The 13,956-nt window shown below is 43.8% G+C and overlaps 2 protein-coding genes across 5 annotated transcripts in view; one reads left to right on the top strand and one right to left on the bottom strand.

Annotated features, from left to right (window-relative positions):
• Nucleotides 1-1,329, bottom strand: part of LOC140207157 (uncharacterized) — a 61,137-nt gene extending 59,808 nt beyond the window's left edge. The window contains exon 1 of the mRNA XM_072275499.1: nucleotides 1,166-1,329. The gene's annotated coding sequence lies outside the window, so the exon portion shown is untranslated. The remainder of the gene's footprint in view (nucleotides 1-1,165) is intronic.
• The window catches only part of LOC140207158 (uncharacterized), a 30,527-nt gene continuing 17,794 nt past the window's right edge, over nucleotides 1,224-13,956 (top strand). For all 4 annotated transcript variants that reach the window (XR_011888520.1, XR_011888521.1, XR_011888519.1 and 1 more), the window contains exon 1: nucleotides 1,224-1,929. The gene's annotated coding sequence lies outside the window, so the exon portion shown is untranslated. The remainder of the gene's footprint in view (nucleotides 1,930-13,956) is intronic.

Raw genomic sequence — 13,956 nt, 5'->3', positions numbered from 1 at the left:
AATTTAGCTCCGTGGTAAATGTTAAATGGTGACTGAAGGCAGCTGCAGGTTCATGAGGGACTGTTACTGTCAGATTCTGCAGTTCTTGCGGCTGCTCATCGCACCCAGGACTGAACCCTGGTCACTGACCTTTGGAGGAGTCTGTTCTGCTGATGTTAGCCTTAAACTAGACTGGTGTTTAATATTGTGGATCTGTGAAAGATAAATCAGTTCTGTATCAAATCCTGTGTCTCAGGTACTTACTGTCTTTATCACACTCACAATGTACACTAGAGAGGCCACTTGGCCCATCTGGTCCCTGCCCATGTTTCTGTTCCATATCAGTTTATTAAAATCTATCCCTGCCGTTCCCCTCTCACTCTCCCTGTGATGACAGGTTGCAACCAGTCACCACTCCGTTGGACAGGAGATTTCCCTTGAATTTCATAGAATCATAGAAATCTACAGCACGTTACAGGCCCTTCGGCCCACAGTGTTGTGCCGACCATGTAACTCACCTAGAAACTGCCTAGAATTACCCTACCGCATAGCACTCTATTTTCCTAATCTCCATGTACCTATTTAAGAGTCCCTTAAAAGACCCTGTTGTATCCGCCTCTACCACCGTCGCTGGCAGTGCATTCCACACACCCACCACACTTTGTTTAAAAAACGTAGCTCTGACATCTCCTCTGTACCTACTTCCAAGCAGCTTAAACCTATGCCCCCACGTGTTAGCCGTTTCAGCCCTGGGAAAAAGCCTCTGGCTATCCACACGACCAATGCCTCTCATCATCCTACACACCTGCATGAATTTCCAGTCTGCTTCTCTCCAGGCTGAATAAGATGATGGTTTTAACGTTCTTCAGGGCTCTGGACTGTGGCGGTTAAACTCCTTCTTCCCTGCTCTTTTCAACGTTTTGTGTCATTTTCACTCATTTCAAAGGACTGTGCCTCAGGCAGCTGGGTTATTGTGATGCACCTCTAAAGTCTGACAGCAGACTAGCAAGGAGGAGGAGGAAGAGGAATCAGACCAGCAGGATGTGGCTATGGCTACAAATGAAAAATCAGAAACATTTGGAAACTGGTTGATCAGAAAAAAGGTGGCTAATTTCTTCAAAATACTGGTGGAAATCAACAGCTGTCCATTATATAGCTCCGCACTTCTATCACCATAGCAACTTACGAGCTTTTTTTTTCTTTTTCTTCTCTCTCTCTCTCTCGTCAAAGGACTGTGCCTCAGACAGCTGGGTTGGTGCAGTGCACCTCTAAAGTCTGACAGCAGATCAGCGAGTGAATCTTCGATGGAGCAGAGTCAGAAACCAAAGAGTTGCCATTATGAGTCAGGGTTTTGGGGCTCCAGAAAGAGGTGGGACCTAGACTTTACAAGGAGGAGGAGGAAGAGGAACCAGACCAGCAGGATGTGGCTACAAATGAAAGATGAGAAACATTTTGAAACTGTTTGATTGAAAATAAGGTGGTTAATTTCTGCAAAATACTTTTGGAAATCAACAGATCAGGCGGCAAATGTGGAGAGGAATAAATAGAGAACGTTTAGGCCGAGTCCCTTCAGCATTCCTAGAATATGTACTCCTCTGCTTAGTTGCTGCCAGCATTTTGTGTGTGTGGGCGTCTCAGTATTTCCAGCAACTTCAGAATCTTTTGTATTTCATATCTGCATTTGTAAGAGGATTGTACCTTGGCATTAGATACACGCACTACCTGTTGATATTGAGTATATTGCTTATGGGAGCCGCCAACACAAAAAAAACGGAGCTATGGACATGGAACCAGTCCTTGCAGAAACTTTTAACGCATAAATCCCCCCCTGCGTTAAGAATTGCGTCGTCGCCGCAGTACCGATCAAATGCGCAGGCGTCAGGGTTGTTGACGTTACCGAAAATCACGCATGCGCGCTGTACACAAAGGGCTTCGGAATGATCGGAGAAGGTAGGAAACTACTGGGCTAACTTGCCGGGGCACAATGATTCTCACCCTGCTAAAGGAGTGTTGCAGGAGTGCTGGGAAAATGGGAGGTTTCAGAGGGATACCTTTAGTCGGGTAGGGAATGATATTACTAAAGAATGTGGAGTGTTTGATCTAAGGATAAGTCCTTCAGTAGTTTATCCGGTTGTAGCTCCATGGAAGCTTGTATGGCCTGACATAGACTGGCGTTTGTTAGAGGTAAAAAGGAAAGAAAGATTTAAAACAGATTTGGTAAATGCATTTAACTGTCATGTGATGGAAAAGTATAGTGATTATACTCACATTTGTACGGCTGGTGCGAAGGAACCTGAAACAGGAGTGACAGGGTTTGGGGTGGTTATACCAGCAAAAGAAATTGGAATCAGTAGAAGGACATTTAATAAGTTAGGGGTGTTTACAGTGGAGATACTGGCAGTGTTGGTTGCGTTGCAATGGGTGCAGAAAGCCAGACAAGTCAAAGCATTGATATGCTCAGATTCATCCTCAGTTCTAGCAAGTTTAAGGTCTTTTCACACAAACAGTCGGCAAGATGTACTTTATGAAGTCCTTCAGTTAGTTGCAAGAATTGCAAATCAGGGAGGCCACGTAAAATTTCTATGGGTTCCAGCACATGTAGGGGTGAAGGGGAATGAGAGGGTGGATGAGTTGGCAAAGAGGGCGTTAAAGAAAGAAAACATAGAAATGCACATTAGTATCAGTAAAGCAGAGGTTAATTGTGTAATCTGGGAAAAAATCAACCAAATGAGGCAAGAAAGATGGGACAGGGAAGGGAAAGGGAGGCATTTATATCAAATACAAAAGAGTGTTGCAGGTACTAGGGTAGGTAGTGGAAACAGAAGAGAGGAAACTGTGTGGACTAGGTTAAGGCTGGGGCATTGTGCATTAAACAAAACATTGAAAATGACAGGGAAACACCAGACAGGATTGTGTGAGGAATGTCAGGAAGAGGAGTCAGTAGAACATGTAGTTCTGAGTTGCAGGAAGTATGGGATACAGAGAGAGATGATGAGAATTAAATTAAGGGAATTGGGGGTGCAGGAATTCACATTAAAAGGGTTGATGGGCATGGGTGAGAGAGCACAGGTTAGGGTATTTTTAGCTTTCTTAAGGGGTACAGGGGTTTTCATAGGATATGACGGATAAACAGGAATAGGATACTAGGATGGCCAAAGATGGGAGGATAAAGTTAGGCTATGTGTGTGTGTGAGGGATTGGGTGAAGGGGTTTAGAATATATGTCTATTGCACACTCCGGAGCAGAAGGTGGCGGTAATGCACCACTAAGTTGGGTGACAACCGCTGTAAAACAAGACACAGACAGACAGGAGAAGGTAAGAGCGCGTTTGCAGGAGGGTCAATCGCTGTGAGCTCTGGACACTGAAGCCCGCAATCCCGACACAGTCCGTCTCTCTCAGTCCCACGATCCATTCACAGGCCCTAGGGAGCTTCCGGCTGATGAGGGAATGGGAACCGATGGATCTCTCAGACAGAGCTGAGCTCCAGCTGTCTAAATGCAAGGATTAGGAACTCGGAGAAAGGGAACAAAATCTTTTACACCAGCTGTTGAGAAAATCACCTTTGTTCTGCCTCCAATCACAAACTAGAAAATCCGCAGATGCTGTAAACCCAAGCAACACACACAAAATGCCGGAATTCAGCATTAGTACTCTTTTCCATAGATGCTGCCCGGCCTGCTGAATTCCTCCAGCATTTTGTGTGTGTTGCTTGTTCTACCTCCTCCTGTTCTGAACTTTTCTACCTGTGAGAACATGTGTTGACCCATTCTCTCTGGGTACATAATGATATCAAACACCTTTGTCCTGGGCAACAAGATAGATAGATAGATAGATATACTTTATTGATCCTGAGGGAAATTGGGTTTCGTTACAGCTGCACCAACCAAGAATAGAGCATAAATATAGCAATCAAAGTAGCTTTCACATCACAAATGTGCCAGACTCCAATGAGTCAGACGACTGCCCTTCCCTTCATATTCATCGGCATTGCCATCAATGAGTTCACCACTGTCAGTCACTTGGGGGAGGGTTCAGGGGAAATATTTATGTATAATACAGAAACTGGTGTTACCTGTGTGTATTGTGCCAATACAAAAGTTGCTAAAAACTTTGCAAGTGGGAAGAAGTGGAATGATATTTGAAAATCTGACTTTTTAAAGCATCACTTAGCAAGCAAACCACATATGGACAATATGCAAAAACTCTGGTGAGAAAATCCTTCATTACCCGTAACAGACCTGCTACATAGTTTGTGTGAGAGTGTAGATGAACTCAATCAAACCCAGAGGAGATCAAAGTTCTTATCGACAGTGATTTGCTGACTGTTGAAATGAATACCTTTCCATATAAAATTCACTGTGCACATAGAACCATAGAAACTACAGCACAGAAACAGGCCCTTTGGCCCTTCTTGGCTGTGCCGAACCATTTTCTGCCTAGTCCCACTGACCTGCACATGGACCATATCCCTCCATACACCTCCCATCCATGTGTCTGTCCGATTTATTCCTATATGTTAAAAAAGAACCCGCATTTACCACCTCGTCTGGCAGCTCATTCCATACTCCCACCACTCTCTGTGTGAAGAAGCCCCCCCTAATGTTCCCTTTAAACTTTTCCCCCCTCACCCTTAACCTATGTCCTCTGGTTTTTTTCTCCCCTTGCCTCAGTGGAAAAAGCCTGCTTGCATTCACTCTATCTATACCCATCATAATTTTATATACCTCTATCAAATCTCCCCTCATTCTTCTATGCTCCAGGGAATAAAGTCCTAACCTATTCAACCTTTCTCTGTAACTGAGTTTCTCAAGTCCCGGCAACATCCTTGTAAACCTTCTCTGCACTCTTTCAACCTTATTTATATCCTTCCTGTAATTTGGTGACCAAAACTGAACACAATACTCCAGATCTGGCCTCACCAATGCCTTATACAACCTCATCATAACATTCCAGCTCTTATACTCAATACTTCGATTAATAAAGGCCAGTGTACCAAAAGCTCTCTTTACGACCCTATCTACCTGTGACGACACTTTTAGGGAATTTTGTATCTGTATTCCCAGATCCCTCTGTTCCACTGCACTCCTCAGTGCCTTACCATTAACCCCGTATGTTCTACATTGGTTTGTCCTTCCAACGTGCAATACCTCACACTTGTCAGTATTACACTCTATCTGCCATTTTTCAGCCCATTTTTCCAGCTGGTCCAAGTCCCTCTGCAGGCTCTGAAAACCTTCCTCACTGTCTACTACACCTCTAATCTTTGTATCATCAGCAAACTTGCTGATCCAATTTACCACATTATCATCCAGATCATTGATATAGATGACAAATAACAATGGATCCAGCACTGATCCCTGTGGCACACCACTAGTCACAGGTCTCCACTCAGAGAAGCAATTCTCTACCACCACTCTCTGGCTTCTTCCATTGAGCCAATGTCTAATCCAATTTACCACCTCTCCATGTATACCTAGCGACTGAATTTTCCTAACTAACCTCCCATGCGGGACCTTGTCAAAGGCCTTACTGAAGTCCATGTAGACAATATCCACTGCCTTCCCTTCATCCACTTTCCTGGTAACCTCCTCGAAAAACTCCAACAGATTGGTCAAACATGACCTACCACACACAAAGCCATGTTGACTCTCCCTAATAAGCCCCTGTCCAAATGCTTGTAGATTCTGTCTCTTAGTACTCCCTCCAATAACTTATCTACTACTGACATTAAACTCACCGGCCTATAATTTCCCGGATTACTTTTCGATCCTTTTTTAAACAACGGAATAACATGAGGCACTCTCCAATCCTCCGGCACTTCACCCGTAGACAGCGACATTTTAAATATTTCTGCCAGGGCCCCCGCAATTTCAACACTAGTCTCCTTCAAGGTCCGAGGGAACACTCTGTCAGGTCCCGGGGATTTATCCACTTTAATTTTCCTCAAGACAGCAAGCACCTCCTCCTTTTCAATCTGTACAGTTTCCATGATCTCACTACTTGATTCCCTCAATTCCATAGATTTCATGCCAGCTTCCTTAGTAAATACAGACGCAAAAAACCTATTTAAAATCTCCCCCATTTCCTTTGGTTCCGCACAAAGCCGACCACTCTGATCTTCAAGAGGACCAATTTTATCCCTTACAATCCTTTTGCTCTTAATATACTTGTAAAAGCTCCTTGGATTATCCTTCACTTTGACTGCCAAGGCAACCTCATGTCTTCTTTTTGCCCTCCTGATTTCTTTCTTAAGTATTTTCTTGCACTTCTTATACTCTTCAAGCACCTGATTTACCCCGTTTCCTATACATTTCATACAACTCCCTCTTCTTCTTTATCAGAGTTGCAATATCCCTTGAGAACCAAGGTTCCTTATTCCTATTCAATTTGCCTTTAATCCTGACGGGAACATACAAACTCTGCACTCTCAAAATTTCCCCTTTGAAGGCTTCCCACCTACCAATCACATCTTTGCCAGAGAACAACCTGTCCCAATCCACGCTTTCTAGATCCTTTCTCATTTCTTCAAATTTGGCCTTCTTCCAGTTAAGAACCTCAACCCTAGGACCAGATCTATCGTTGTCCATGATCAAATTGAAACTAATGGTGTTATGATCATTGGAACCAAAGTGTTCCCCTACACAGACGTCTGTCACTTGCCCTAATTCGTTTCCTAACAGGAGATCCCTTCTAGTTGGTCCCTCTATATACTGACTTAGAAAACTTTCCTGAACACATTTTACAAACTCTAAACCATCTAGACCCCTAACAATATGGGAGTCCCAATCAATGTATGGAAAATTAAAATCCCCTACCACCACAACTTTATGTTTCCTGCAGTTGCCTGCTATCTCTCTACAGATTTGCTCTTCCAAGTCTCGTTGACTATGTTGTTGTTGTTACTGGGTAAAAAATGCACAGCACAAGATATTTGCACACACTTGTCATTACAAATTAGAGGGGACATTGGTGGGAAGGCGGGGAGACCTCCAGTGTCCCTGACACCCTCACATACAAGATGTTGGATCTCGAAATGGATGAATTCCGGATCAACCGGGAGTCGGAGGGGTTGATAGATGTGACATGAAGAGAGGTGAGTTACACCAAAGGTGCAGGAGACAGGAAACTGGGTGAGAGTCAGGAAGGGGAATGAGGTTAAATAGCCATCGCAGAGTAATCTTGTGGCCATCCCACACAACAACAGGTAGACCACTTTAGAAACTGTTGGGGGAATTACCTGGCAGAGGAAAGTCAGAGGGCTGATAAGGGATTTGTTAGTTCGGGAATTAAAACTAGCAGAGGACTAATATCCCAGTGATAAGGCTTGCTTTTGCTAGTGTTGCGGGGAGGGGGTGATGTGGTTAAAATAAGTTATAGGGGGAATGGGAGCCAGAATGCCAGAACAGATAGTGGAAAGGGTGAATTGAATTGAAATGACCTTATTACTTATATCTTCCATATACTGTACATGAGGAGTAAAACCCTTTATGTTTTATCTCCGTCTAAATGTGCAATTTATAGTAATTTATAATAAATAGTTTGTACATAGGACAGTTAATAGAACATAGAAATACAATTGTATCAGCATGAATTAATCAGTCTGATGGCCTGCTGGACGAAGCTGTCCCGGAGCCTGTTGATCCTGGCTTTTATGCTGCGATACTGTTTCCCAGATGGTAGCAGCTGGAACAGTTGGTGGCTGGGGTGACTTGGGTCCTCAGGCCCTTTTTACACACCTGTCTTTGTAAATGTCCTGAATGTCTGAAGTTCACATCTACAGATGCGCTGGGCTGTCCACACCACTCTCTGTAGAGTCCTGCGATTGAGGGAAGTACATTTCCCATACCAGGCAGTGATGCAGTCAGTCAGGATGCTCTCAAGTGTGCCCCTAGAGAATATTCTTAGGATTTGGGGGCCCACACCAAACTTCTTCAACCGTCTGAGGTGACAGAGGCGCTGTTTTGCCTTTTTCACAACACAGCCGGTATGTACAGACCACATGAGATCCTTGGTGATGTTTATGCTGAGGAACTTAAAACTGTTCACTCTCTCAACCCCAGATCCATTGATGTCAATAGGGGTTAGCCTGTCTCCATTCCTCCTGTCGTCCACAATTTCTCCTTTGTTTTTGTGACAATGAGGGAGAGTTTGTTTTCTTGACACCAGTCAGATGTTGTTCAGACGTCAGAGAGAGTCAGCAATCAAATGGCTGAGCATGGTGCAACAAATGTGCTGAGCTGTGTATATCACAAAGCAAGAAGCATCATTGGAAAGCCAGATGAGCCCAGGGCATGGAATTATGATATTGTAGCCATTACTGGGACTTGGTTGCACCCAACAGTCTGAGGGATTTAGAGGAACAAATTTGGAGAGCAATCACAGACTATGCCAAGAAACAAAGGTATAGTAAGTGGTTTTAACTTTCCATATACAGTGGCATGCAAAAGTTTGGGCTTCCCTGGTCAAAATTTCTGATACTGTGAATAGTTTAGTGGAAACTGGAAACCTTAGATCAATTATGAGGTCAAGTCCCTTTTAAAGGCTAGAGCTGCGGCTTTTAGGTCCGGAGATACCAGTCGCTACATGGAATCCAGGTGTGAACTCCGGAAAGCCATTAAAGGTGCCAAGAGGCAATATTAAAGGAAAGCCATTAAAGGTGCCAAGTTGGAAGCCCAGGCTAACCAGAGGGATGCCGTTAGACTATGGCAGGGTCTAACTGAGATCACTAGGCACAAAGAAAAGGCTGGGCATATCAATAACTGTGGCGCTTCTCTTCCTGATGAACTTAACGTATTCTACGCAAGATTCGAACAGAAGAGGAGTGTCCCGCTCCCTCTGGATGAACTGGAACCTGGTGACATCGAGATTCATCGTCGCAGAGGAGGATGTTAGAAGGGCCTTCCTGAAGATAAATCCAAGGAAGGCGACGGGCCTCGATGGCGTCCCAGGACAGGTTCTCCGGGCCTGTGCAAGCGAGCTAGCTGGAGTGTTTGCTGACATCTTCAACATCTCCTTGCTTCAGTCTAAGATCTCCTCGTGTTTTAAGAAGGCAATGATAATCCCGGTGCTGAAGAAGAGCAAGGTGGCATGCCTGAATGACTATCGACCTGTGGCTCTGACATCAATTGCTATGAAGTGCTTCGAGCGATTGGTTATGGCACACATCAATGACAGCCTACCGGTCAAACTCAATGCTTTGCAATTCACCTACCGGAGCAACAGGTCAACGGCAGATACCATCTCTCTGGCCCTACATTCCTCCTGAGAACACCTGGAGAATAAAGACGCATATGTAAGGCTCCTTTTCATTGACTACAGCTCTGCCTTTAATACCATCATTCCAAATAATCTGATTCCTCAGCTCTGGAACCTGGGCCTTAGCACTCAGATCTGCAGCTGGATCTTCAACTTCCTCACAGACAGGACCCAGGCTGTAAAAATAGGGGACAAGCTCTCCTCTACGATCACTCTGAGCACCGGTGCCCCACAAGGCTATGTACTCAGCCCCCTGCTGTACTCACTGTACACCCATGATTGTGTAGCCAGGTTTCCATTGAACTCAGTATATAAGTTTGCTGATGACACCACAATTGTAGGCCGTATCTCAGGTAATGATGAGTTTGAGTACAGAGAGGAAATTAAGAACCTGGTGGCATGGTGCGAAGACGATAACCTATCCCTCAATGTCAGCAAGACGAAGGAATTGGTTGTTGACTTCAGAAGGAGTAGCGGACCGCACGACCCATTTACATCAGTGGTGCGCAAGTGGAACAGGTCAAAAGCTTTAAGTTCCTTGGGGTCAATATCACAAATGACCTGACTTGGTCCAACCAAACAGAGTCCACTGCCAAGAAGGCCCACCAGCGCCTTTACTTCCTGAGAAAGCTAAAGAAATTTGGCCTGTCCCCTAAAACCCTCACTAATTTTTATAGATGCACCATAGAAAGCATTCTTCTAGGGTGCATCACAACCTGGTATGGAAGTTGTCCTGTCCAAGACCAAAAGAAGCTGCAGAAGATCGTGAACACAGCCCAACACATCAGACAAACCAGTCTTCTGTCCTTGGACTCACTTTACACCGCACGCTGTCGGAGCAGTGCTGCCAGGATAATCAAGGACACGACCCACCCAGCCAACACACTTTTCGTCCCTCTTCCCTCCAGGAGAAGGTTCAGGAGCTTGAAGACTCGTACTGCCAGATTTGGGAACAGCTTCTTTTCAACTGTGATAAGACTGCTGAACGGATCCTGACCCGGATCTGGGCTGTACTCTCCAAATATCCGGACCTGCCTCTAGTTTTTTTTTTGCACTACCTTACTTTCCTTTTTCTATTTTCTATTTATGATTTATAATTTAATTTTTAAATATTTACTATCGATTTGTACTGCAGGGAATGCGAAGCGCAAAATCAAATATCACTGTGATGGTTGTACGCTCTAGTATCAATTGTTTGGCAACAATAAAGTAAGTGAGTAGAAGATGAACTGATCTCCAAAAGTCATAAAGTTAAAGATGAAACATTCTTTTCAACATCTTAAGCAAGATTAGTGTATTATTTTTGTTTTGTACGATTTTACCGTGAAAAAAAGGAAAGGAGTGCCATGCAAAAGCTTGGGCACTCCAAGAGATTTGAGCTCTGAGATCACTTTTACCAAGATCTCAGACCTTAATTAGCTTGTCAGGGCTATGGCTTGTTCACTATCATCGTTAGGAAAGGCCAGGCAGGTTATGCAAATTTCAAAGCTTTATAAATACCCTGACTCCTCAAACCTTGTCCCAACAATCAGCAGCCATGGGCTCCTCTAAGCAGCTGCCTGGCACTCTGAAAATTAAAATAATTGATGCCCACAAAGCAGGAGAAGGCTATAAGAAGATAGCAAAGCATTTTCAGGTAGCCGTTTTCTCAGTTCGTAATGTAATTAAGAAATGGAAGTTAACAGGAATGGTGGAGGTCAAGTTGAGGTCTGGAAGACCACGAAAATTTTCCAAGAGAACTGCTCATAGAATTGCTAGAAAGGCAAATCAAAACCCCCATTTGACTGCAAAAGACCTTCAGGAAGATTTCGCAGACTCTGGAGTGGGGGTGCACTCTACTGTGCAGCGACACCTGAACATGTATGACCTTCATGGAAGAGTCATCAGAAGAAAACCTCTCCTGCGTCCTCACCACAAAATTCAGTGTCAGAAGTTTGCAAAGGAACATCAAAACAAGCCTGATGCATTTTGGAAACAAGTCCTGTGGACTGATGAAGTTGAAATAGAACTGTTTGGCCACAATGAGCAAAGGTATGTTTGGAGGAAAAAAGGGAGCAGAATTTCATGAAAAGAACCCCTCTCCAACTGTTAAGCATGGGAGTGGATTGATCATGCTTTGGGCTTTTGTTGCAGCCAGTGGCATGGGGAACATTTCACTGGTAGATGGAAGAATGAATTCAATTAAATACCAGCAAATTCTGGAAGCAAACATCACACCATCTGTAAAAAAGCTGAAGATGAAAAGAGGATGGCTTCTACAACAGGATAATGATCCTAATCATACCTCAAAATCCACAATGGACTACCTCAAGAGGCGCAAACTGAAGGTTTTGTCATGGCCCTCACAGTCCCCCAACATAAACATCATCGAAACTGCCTCAAAAAAGCAGTGCATACAAGACTGCCCAAGATTCTCACAGAACCTGAAGCCTTTTGCAAGGAAGAATGTGTGAAAATCCCCCAAACAAGAATTGAAAGACTCTTAGCTGGCTACGGGAAGCATTTACAAGCTGTGGTACTTGCCAAAGGGGGTGACCATGCAGGGTGGCCAGACTTTTACTTTGGGCCCTTTTCCTTTTTTTGTTATTTTGAAACTGTAAAAGATGGAAATGAAGAAGTAATCTTGCTTAAAATGTTAAAGAAATATATCATCTTTAACTTCATGCCATTTGGAAATCAGGTCATCTTTTATTCGCTTAGCTATTATCAGCAACAGAAATTTTGATCGGGGTGCCCAAACTTTTTGCCACTGTATTGACTGGGACTCCCATGCTGCGAAAGGACTAGATGGGGTACCGAGTTTGTCAAATGTGCCTTAATCAGTACGTAAAATTTTCAACTTAGAAGTGTGCAATCACCTATAGGAAATAGTCCAGAGCTAGTGACAGAAATTTGTGTATGGGAACACTTTGTGTCCAGTGATCTTAAGGCCATGAAATTCCAAGTAAATATGGAAAAACAGGTGTCTAGACCTCTCTTGAGATTCTAAATTGGAGAAAGGTCAATTTTTATGGTATTTGCAAGGATCTGACAAGTATGGATTTGGACATGCTGTTTTCTGGCGAAGGAGAACTTTGTAAGTGGGAGTTCTTCAGAAGTGAAATTTTGAGGGTGTAGAGTTTGTATATACCTACCAAAATAAAAGTTGAATGGTAACTGGTGCAGGGAACCTTGGTTTTCAAGAGATATTGAGACCTTGGTTATTTTGTTTCTCTAAATGCCTCAGACTGTTGGGTGCTACCAAAATACATTAATGACTACAATATCATATTTCCACACCCTGAGCTCATCTGACTTTCTTTGGTTGTCTTCTGTTAGTTTCTAAAAGCTTCCCAATGTTTTTTGTTCTATTATTTGCCTCTCTTTGGCTTTTATGTTGGCTTTGGCTTCTCATTTCAGCCACGGTTGTGTCCTCCTGCCTTTACAATGCTTCCACTTCTTTGGGATGTGTCTATCGCTCAGCTCCTGAGTTGCTCCCAGAAACTCCAGCCATTGCTGCTCCGTTGTCACTCCTATCTTATCCCATCCAAACAAGTTTGGCCAGCTTCTCTGTCACAGAAACATGGAGAAGGTCAATACAGAAACATGCCCACTCTGGACGATCAGAATAGTGATCTATACGAGGAGAGATAATAGATGGGGGAGATTTTAAATGGTATTTTTTGCATCTGTATTTGCTCAGGAGGTGGATACAGAGTCTATAGAAGTGAGGCAAAGCAGCATCAACTTCATGGACCCTGTACAGATCACAGAGGTCGAGGGGTTTGCTGTTTTAAGGCAAATTAGCGTGGATAAATCCCCAGGGCCTGACAAGTTGTTCCCTGGGACCCTGCAGAAGACAAGTGCAGAAATCGTCGGGGCCCAAGCACAGATATTTAAATCACTCTCAGTGACAGGTGAGGGACTGAAGTATCGGAGGACAGCCAATGTTGTTCCGCTGTTAAAGAAAGGCTCTAAAATAAACTAGGAAATTATACGTTGGTGAGCTTGACATCAGTAGTGTGAAAGTTATTGGAACGTATGTGCAGGAACCGGATATATAAGTATTTGGATAGATATGGACTGATTAAGGATAGGCAGCATTGCTTTGTACATGGTAGGTCATGTCTAACCAATCTTATAGAGCTTCTCAAGGAAGTTATAAGGAAAGTGGATGAAGAAAAGGCAATGGATGTTGTCTACATGGACTTTAGCAAAGCACTTGACAGAGTCTCATATGGGAGGTTGGTCAAGAATGTTCAGTCACTCAGCATTCAAAATTAGATAGTAAATTGGATGAGACACTGGCTCTGGGAGAGGACGGAGTGTGGTAGCAGATGGTTGCCACACTGACTGGAGGCCTGTGACTAGTGGTGTGCCTCAGGGATCAGTGCTGGATCTGTTGTTGTTTGTCATCTATATCAGTCATCTGGATGATAACATGGTTAGCTGGATCAGCAAATTTGTGGATGAAACCAAGACTGGGGGTTTAGTGGACTGTGAGAAGACTATCTTGACTTGCAGTGTGAACTGGGCCAGCTGGAAAAATGGCTTGAGAAATGAAACATGGAACTTAATGCGAGGTGTTGCACTTTGGTAGGACCTACCAGTGTAGGTCTTACACAGTGACTGGTAGGGCACTGAGGAGTGTTGTTGAAGAAAGGGATCTGGGAATACAGATCTATATTTCACTGAAAGTGGTATCACAGGTAGATAGGGACAGAACGAGAGATTTTGGCACC

The sequence above is a fragment of the Mobula birostris genome, chromosome 13 (genome assembly GCF_030028105.1).
Source record: "Mobula birostris isolate sMobBir1 chromosome 13, sMobBir1.hap1, whole genome shotgun sequence".
Classification (NCBI taxonomy): Eukaryota; Metazoa; Chordata; class Chondrichthyes; order Myliobatiformes; family Myliobatidae; genus Mobula; species Mobula birostris.
Note: the sequence above shows the minus strand (reverse complement) of the source record. Positions and strands in the feature narration are given on the sequence as shown.